This window comes from Triturus cristatus, chromosome 11 (genome assembly GCF_964204655.1).
Source record: "Triturus cristatus chromosome 11, aTriCri1.1, whole genome shotgun sequence".
Classification (NCBI taxonomy): Eukaryota; Metazoa; Chordata; class Amphibia; order Caudata; family Salamandridae; genus Triturus; species Triturus cristatus.
In genome coordinates, this window is record NC_140594.1 from 167,143,749 (window position 1) to 167,153,163 (window position 9,415).

Consider the following 9,415-nt stretch of genomic DNA (forward strand, 5'->3'; position numbering starts at 1 on the left):
GTGTTCTGCCTTAGAGGGGCGTGTGTCCTCATTGTTCATAAAGCAGAGCTAGGTGGCGCTTTCCCGGCGCTGCATGTGAATTTGAAAGCTGCTTTCTTGTTCTAACTGAGACAGATGTCGGAGTGGAGTTGCTAGTCGGCAGAATCGCCCTACGGGGGCATGAGAGAGATGTCTTTGAGTGTGGGCAGCGGAGCAAGAAGCACCCACCTTTTCAATCCTGCTTCGGACGGCATGGGCACTTTCTGACCAAAGACTTTTACGTGGAACTGTCCTTCTAACTAAGTCTTCCAAGCAGGAGAAGTTGACAGCCCCTATAGCTGAACGTTCGAATTCAGTTCAAATTATGTAGTTTGTTATTACAAATCCACTCCAACTAAGATGTTTCACTGGGGGACCATATTTTTACTGTGCCAGTCTGCCTCTTTTTTTTACATTTTACCGGAGATTTAGAGAGTGCAGGAAGACGTGCCTGCTTCGTAACTATCCGTGTATTAGTAGATGTTGCATTGCCAATCTTTAAATAATTTCTGGTAACCCTTTAAAATTTGTGTTCTGTTAACTGCATTTGTTGAGAAGTTAGAACTGGAGGTCTTGCGTTGCCATATGTCCCCTGCACGCAAGCGTCAGCCTGGCAAAGTTTCAATAGGCCATTTGAGGTAGTAACATGGGTTCAGCCTACAACCTCAACCAACTATTGTCAAAGATACGATTAATGGGTATGTTGTGCACTTCATTGAGAACTTTTGAAAACTCAAGTATTTGTTGTATTTTTCCTTGCTTATACCTGAAAAGGGGTGTTTATAGTTGAAAATACTATAACTACTCGTTTCAGAATTTGCTGGGAATTCATGAATGTGCTCATCGCTTCTGACTATTTATGAAGTGTATTACAATCTTATTGAAATCTGCTGATGCTATTGGGTCGGGGTACCTGACACAGGGTAGAGCCATTGCGTTGTGATAGATATGCGTCGCCATGAGTCGCATGGATGTATCCTGGTCTTCAGTGACTATTCCGCCTGCTGAGTGTTCACCATGAGACAACCCCCTCCTTCTCTGTAGGGTGATGGCTGCAGTTATGTGCAGTCCAGCCTTGGAATTAATTGGTGCTGCATGACCTTGCATCTGCATGTGGTGTTGGAGGAATGTGGGTTTTGTTCACTCTTATTCTCTTTAGTCAGTGAACTGCTCTGCATCTTTAGGTCCAGCCTAGGCAGTGCATGCGCTGTACCTTCGAGACACAAGCGCCCATTTTGCACTCTGACGTGTAGCACGCTGCACGTCCGGACATTTCATAAGGACAAGCTCACTTTGATTCCTTGCTCCCTGTGAAATGTGCGATTTGAAGTCACGTTCTGTGGACTTCCCTGCAGCCACCAAAGAGCTGGGCACCAGACTGGTTCCGCTTCTCACCTTTGCCCCAGTTCTAGCTTTGCTTTCGTGTCCTCTCCACCCTGTCCCCAGCTTTCCATTAGTCACACATGTTCACCAGAGCAGACAAGAGGCCTGCTTTTCAGGCCCCTAATGATTTTCTAATGCTGCTGGAAGCCACCCCTGTCTGCGTCCAATCAAAAAAATAGCTCAGCTGGTTAATCTGCCTGCTGCCAAGAATTATGTGCAATCTTCAGGTCATGAGATTTGCAGATCCAGCTGGGTGATTCACCTTGCAGTTCATTCAGAGGTGGGTGACCCCAGTAACACTTTAGACACCTGACCACAACTAGGGGCTAATTCAGTTTCTGATTAAAACTCCCATTGTGCCCCAAACTGGATTCCAATTAAGACTGGATTTACACGCATTATTTGTCCACACGCAAATTGCACACCCCACACTATTTGCCTACAATTTTTCATCCAGTAAAACATGAATAGGACCTACATGGCAAATGATGTAAAATCCCGAATTGCACAATAGGCAGAAAGTGCTGCAAGGCGAAGTACTTGTAGTCCCAAATGCTAGCTCTATTGGCTGTGCCAATGCTTGTTTGACCATCGAATGCTGATGAACTCGTGAAAGGTTTGGAGAAGGAAGGCGGAAAAGAAATGTACTCTACGGATGAACTAACATCCAAGCGCCCCCCTGCTGGAGGAGGTAAGACAACATGGTAATTTCGGTGTGTCTGGGTCAGACGTGCACTTCAATCAGACAGGTTCAGGAAGGATAAAAGTGCTGCAGCCAACAGAACACCAGATCTTCTCTGAAGAGCATGCATCCTTTCTGCATTGCCTCTAGTGATTTTAATTTGTTAGCCACGTTGGCAAAGTACAAATAAAATATTTTGGGTAAACGCAGAATAAAGGAGCCATACTGTTCTACCAATAACCCTTTATTTTGCAAAAGTACAAAACACATAAATTAAAAATAAAATAATTTGAAAGTAAGCAATACTTTATCCTTCCACCGAAAACTGCATCATGTGGTAGATTATGATGTATGGTTGCTGTACGAATCTCACATATGTGATAAAACTGTTTTTATTGGGATTTCATAGCATTTCAAATTAAAATGTGTTTATATCTCCCGACTCATTCGTTCTTATTGCAGCCACTTATGAAGGCTGAGTTTGTTATACTGCTATTCATACCCTTGACCTGCAAGTAATCGACCGTTTTCCACAGCAAGTGCTCAAACTTATGGTACTGTTCCACTATGAGCACAACATGTGCTCCTTGTGATTTTTTTTTTTATGTTGATCCTGTATAGAATCCAAGCCCCTCTTTGCACCTCCTATGCCTCCCCCTATAAGGATGATTCAAGAACTGTTCCATGGCTGAAGTTTGGTTCTTTCTGAAATGATTTGAATTGGCTAACAATGTCACTTCTCTGGGGTTTACTGTGTAATGCTTAGCTTTCCACTACTAATTATAATTAGCGTGGGACTCCCACCTCGACGACGAGCAAGATTCAAGCATGTGAATCTATGAAAGATATAAATACTGAAGAACCACAGTGTATAGGTAAGATTTTAGGAACTCTCTTCAATACACCTTCAGGAAGGTCAGAAGCTTCCTCTGGAAACCATTAAGTTGCTTTCAGATTAAAAGAATGGCCTGTGCTTCTTCTCCAGGTACGTCATTTTTTTCAAAATTACCTGGGGTATCAGTCCTATTTTATATCAATTATACCGGAACCAGTTCTAGCTGGTGCAAATGCTCCATTTGATAGCTCTGTGTTTTGCAATGTTGCATTAGTGATTCTGGCTAACATTTTGAGACTTCAAAGATGCATACATTCGCATCCTGATCTGCAGTCCCTTTGGTTTGCCAGTGGGGGTAACGCACCACAGTTTTTCTGGACCATTTTCTCTTTAATACATTTGAGTAGCTTGGCATTCATAATCCCATAGGTCACTCTAGATTATGGCAGAAAAATACATTTTTATCATATTCTGAAGATTATATAGCCAATATGTGTAGTAGGTCTCTGTTTAGCTCCTCAAACTCTGACGTACCTACAACCAGTGCTTCATTTGAGCAGGTGGTTGCAGGTGTGGTCTACTGTTTGGGGGGGGGGGGGGGGGGGGGGCTAGGACTTATTTTTAAACATCAACTTTGACCCAGAAGAAGAGTAATAAAGGCAGCAAAGAGGCAAAGAAGAAGAGAAAGATGAAAAATAACACTGATAAGAGACAGCGGGGAAGAAGAAGAACCTGAAACCGTGAGCTCAAGGTCAGGGACAGTATAGTGGTGGATGATAGAGGCATGATGTGAAATCAAGTTACACAGCCTTGGTATTCACTTTCCCAGCATTTGCCAGCAGCACCACCAGGCTTCTGAGGAAACTTAGGTCGTGGCACATATTCTTTACAAAATAAGCACTACTTACAGCTGCACAATTGGATGTTGACAAATCTGAAAGATGCAGGAAAAAAACTCGTCAGAATCCAACTGTATGCAAAGATGACAGAATATTTAAAATCTAATGTGATCCCAATTGGTTTACAAATTCGTGATGAGTGTATAATTTTTATGGATGACACCAAATTTCGTAAAGGCTTCAGTTGGATAGCAACAACATGCTGAAGACACTGGTTGGTTTTGGAAATTGACACAGCCCTTGACTACACTAAAAAGTGCCATATCAAACAAAACAATCGCCAAATGTTACCCCTTCAATACTGCCAAGAAAGGTGAAAAGGCTACCTATTCGAAAACAAAGAGTTACCCTTATGTAAGTAGGAACTACTGTCAGCAGGAGTCACCACAACAACCGTCAACACAAATGGTGTTTGTAAACTTAAAATCCAAATGTTTTGATATCTTCCCAAAGTTGTCTGGTGACTATGCTGACCTAGACACCCCTCAACTGAGCAAGTGTACTGCACCACCTTCAAATTAGCCTTTTTTTAGGAAGTGGTTAATGGCCAAGATACCAGGGAGAGGACGGTGGCTGATGCAGAGGCCAATTCTCCATGGGAGAGACAAACCAGCAGAAAGTAATACCAAAGGTGACTTCTGAAACTTGTAGTTTCCGATTTTTCAATCTAGCCAACTGCTCTTTGTCAGCCAAGGAAATATCTTTACCTACTTGCAAAGATCAGTTTTATATTCTCAAATAATGGCCCGACTTTTTACAACTCAAGATTGACTTATTTTTCGAAAAACAACACATTTCAAGATATTCAAATCCACCTCTAAAAGCACTTCCAATGAAATCATCACTTTTACAGGTCAGTCCTTTTTTATATTAAAATCCAACAGAAGAATCAATGAAGCCCTAATAATATGTCCAAGTATGATGGTCTATACCTCTACTCCTTAAATAATCACTGATCTAACCAAAAAACCAGCTGAAACTGACGCTGCATTGTCATTCAGGATACCCCCAACTACGCCAATGAGATTATTTGAGACCATGACAAAGAGTGTAAAAGACTAACTGGTGACCCAATGGTCTTATAAGCAATATTCAACATCTTACTGAGCAAGTCAAACTGGAAGGGTGTGTAAATAAAGTGTATTTTTCTATCAGCAAAACCAAAGAAATACAGAAATCTATGACATATACCCTTCCAAACATCCACAAGAAACAGATGAGTTGATCCTGTCATTGGCAGTTGTGGCAGGGGAAATGGGTGGTGTAAACTGCATTGGCCTTAGCACATACTTGGAAGAAAAAAAATAAGCACTGCACTAAACAACTATGCACTAATATGCCAGGTCACATCCCATACCAATGCAAGCATTTGCAAAGCCAACGTGTCTGGCGTTGGCAGCCAGTCTTTTTGCTTTGTCAATGCTTATGTTGTTTTGTTATGTTTTTTAATAAAACTAAAATGTTGAGGAAACTGCTGGACCCTCAACAATTAAAAAAAAAAAAAATGGACGAAGAAAAAATATTCTTTTGTCTCAAAAAGTACACATTGCCATTGTCCCTGGTACTTGAGGGAAGTTTGTTTATCTTAGAGACATCGAGCCACGGATTCCTTACATTTTGAATTTCCCAGTCATCAGACTGGATCCAGAAGATTTTTCTTCGAGCGATACCCCTGCATGCCGGTAGGTGGCGTCCATCGGCTCCGTGTGATGTCATCCTTGTTGTCTGCACCGTTGAGACATCCACATCACCTATATAGGCACCACCTCAGCGCGCTGACATCTGTTCTTTCTGTGCCAGCCATCGTAGATCTGTGAAGAGAGCTACCCTCTGACACTTTTTCTACATGTTGTGAACTCTTTTTTTGGGTGTGTAGGTTTACCTTATGTCAAAGAAGACTTTTGGCTTCAAGCCATGCAGCGCCTGTCACCGCGCCATGTCAGTGATGGACCCGCATCTAGTTTGTCTCTGGTGCTTGGAGCGCAACCATGACTTGTGCTCTGACTGCCGGGCCCAGGCTCCCAAAAACTTTGAGGGAGTGGTCCCTAAAGCTGCTTGCAGCCCTGCACCACGTCATTCTCCTCAAGGGGGGTGGGGATGGGGTTTTTTCTCGGTCCTGGTCGTGAAGACGGTCCGGGCACTGCTCTGGGAATCCCAAGTCTTTGTCCTCCCACTCAGTCTCCAAGTTGATCAGGTAAGAAGCACAAGAAACATATGAAGTTGAAGCTTGCTTCGACTTCTCCCCGTCTGTCGGTCGACATGACGGAGTCTTGGCGCTCTCGGCCTTGTCCTCAGAACCTGCGCCTGGGTCGGCTCTGTGCTTCCCAGCCTTCTCAGGAGCAGGAGGGCCCCTGCCCAGCTCAAGGAATTTTGTGATGCCATGTGCCTCATATTTGGGTGGCCTAACCCTGCCGGCTTGCCTTGGAGCCCCTCTGAGTCTGCGGGGCACAATCGGGTTCTGTGCCGGCGGCTCCCGCCCCAGCACTGATTCCTCCCTGCCTGACCTAATAATTCTCTTTTGGAGTTTGGCTTTGTGCATAATTTATTATGTTTTTCTACAAAAAGGCACTGCAATGGGAGCTTTTCCCTCCACCCCCCTTTCAAACTGGAATCTCTTTGTAGAGTTCTGGAAAGGAACATCACCTACCCTGTCCACCGGAATATCTGGGAAGGGTTAAGGTCCAACAATGACATTTTCATGATTTGCACAGGCACTATAACACTTTTAATTTCTTCCTTGCATGAGTCCACAATCACAGCAATGATGTACGTTTTACCTATACGGCTCACTGCCTTTCTGGGAACTATCTAGACCTCTTTGTATGTGTAAACCTGCAGAAAAGAACTCCATCCTAGAATATCGTAGTTGTCATCCAAGCAGTAAAGGGCTCCTCTAGGGACTATTTTAATGAAGTGAGGTGCTCGGCACCAAATTGCTGGAAAAGAGATATCCACAGAGACGTACCATTGAACAAGTGTTACTGTCCACATGAATGCTACTAGCAAAGGTCTAGCAGTGGCCTCAGGCAGTGAATCGGTCTGATCACTAGCAAAGGTGCACAGAGGTGCCTGTTCCAACCATCAGACGGATTGTCCAGGGCTGGATAAGTCCCAGGCCTGGCCTCAGGGGGCCGATACACCTAAGTGACCCCTCATTTGTTATGCACTGCAGCATAACTCTTCCAAGAAGCTCCAGGTATTGCAGTGCACAGGGCTACCCGTCAATCAGGATGTCACCTCTCACACTCTCCCATCTCATACAGGGTGGAGTGAGGTAAGGAGCCTCATTGGCACTGCTCCATCTTGTAATGAGTTGGGAGAGGGTGAGGTGAAAAAGCCAACATACTGAATGTTGGACCTTCTTCCCTGTGCAGGCTCCAGCTTTCAGTGTACTGTTTCATTGCCTGGGGGCACGGAGAGAGCTGTGTACCTGCCACAAGGGTCCATGCACAGGGAACTGGATAGCTGAAGCAGGGCTTTAGGTAGCTGGAGGTAGGTTTGGAAAAAATGCATGCACGAGGGTCGGAATGTAGGTATGAGTGAGTGAGAGTGTGCAATAGTAAGTGTTAAAATTACTGAGACTTTGGGCAGATTTTCTAACATTTCATGCCCGATTTGCATCACTAAAGTTATGCAAAACTGGCACAAAATGTTTATTTGGAATTTGTGCTGGAAAGTTGCCTCAAAATAAATCAAAGCAGCATTTTGTACTACTTTGCATACCTTTGTGTCAAGAGAGCGTTCTGTGGGTAGTACATGGTGTTTCCATGCAACCACGCATGGTTTTTGGTTCAAAGCCCTTTCTACTAACAATAGTATACATGGTTTTATGGAAAAAAAATTAATGCCTCTTTGAGACTGGTATTAACTTGGAGAAAAGCTCTTATTTCTCTAAACTTTTTGACCTTGCATATGTGCTGCCAGTGGAGGCTCCTCCGCTAAGGCTCGGTGAAAATGTCAGTTAGAATATACTTTTTAAATTTTTTTTAATGAAAACAATTTTTAATTGTAATTCTGCATCGCTTACAGAGTAACGATAGATACCTGGCATTTCAACACTAATGGCTTTTACACATCTCAAACGTGGCCCCAATCTAATCACCTCCCTTCCCGCCCCTTTCCCCCCTCTTTGACATAACTCAATGGTGCGCCGACCCACATCATGTGCTTTCAGGATGCCTGCTGTCATCTATTTATACTGTTGGCCTTGGGTTCTCCTGTAAGGTATCGTGGCTGTTGTAGTAATTCCCTGCTGTATCTTCCCGCTCGTGCAACCCTTCCCTTACGTGCAAGTCGTGCCCCAAACTTTACCACATTTTTTCATGCATCCCCCCACTCTTGTATGTCTCTCCCTCTCCAGTAACTTGCACTGTTCCATGCCAAATTCCCAGTCGCGATATCTGCGGGGGTGGTTTCATCACCCCTTTTGTGGGTACTATCCTGTTTGAGCACCATGCAGCCCATGTTAACCAGAATCTTCTGTCCCCATGTTGGATCTGTGGGATCCCGAATACCCAGTATAGCAACCTGGGGCTCTTTATCCAGGGACGTCCCCACCACTTCCTTTAATGAGTCACACACCGGGCCCCAGGGTTAATCCAAGTTGGGACAGCTCCTGGTCTTGTGCAGTAGTGTGTCCTCCATCCCACAACCTCACCAGCATAGTGTACTCTCCTCTCTAACTATTTTGTGAAGTATGACCCTTGTGTAATACGCCCTATACAGTATTTTAAGTTGGATCAGTCGGTGGCTCGCCTTTATCGCAGCTTCTACTGGGAAGCTAAGCGCGGTTTGCCAGTCCTCATCGTCTTTCTCCCCCGTCCTGTTCCCATCAACCCTGCAATCGTGTAAGAGGACCAGGGCCAGACTGGCCGTAGCAGGCACTGGGCATTTCCCTGGCAGGCCGCCAGTGTGGGGGCCGGTGTTGGACCCCCGGAGGGGGCTTTTTTGTTTTGGGGGTCCGGTTTATGCAATATCGGCTGACTGTAACAAAAGCGGCAGTGGTGAGACGGGAGTGGTGCTTCCAACTAGCACCCCCCTCACCTTCCTCCCCAACCTCCCCCCCCACCCCCTCACTGGGTCAGCCGACCTGTTTGCCATGGCCGGATTCGGTTCCCAGTCCGGCCGTGAAGAGGACCCTCTGTATTTCTCATAAGAGTGTTAAAGGTCAGAACATACCGTTTTAAATTGACAAAGCCACCGATATTCACCAGTTATAGTCATCTCAAGTAACTGTACCTCGTGATGGAAAGTGCTTATAACTCATTCCCATCCATGCACAGTGTTGTAATCAATATTGACATTTCGGATTTTGCAGTGATGTTATCGACGATGTTATAGAAAATGTAATGAGTGGTGTAATATGTAAATTAGTAAGCAGTACATGGCGAGGGCGTGAGTTATAGTTACTTTAAAGAACAAGTTATAGTTACTTGAGATAACTATAGCTGGTGAATTTCAGTGGGTTTATTAGTTTAAAATGGTATGTTTAAACTGACATTTTCACCTAACTATAGCGTTCCTACAACCTTTGGTTTTCTCAGTGCATTTCTAAAGTTTTTTTTAATGTAAAGTAACGTATCTTTACAATTCCTAACC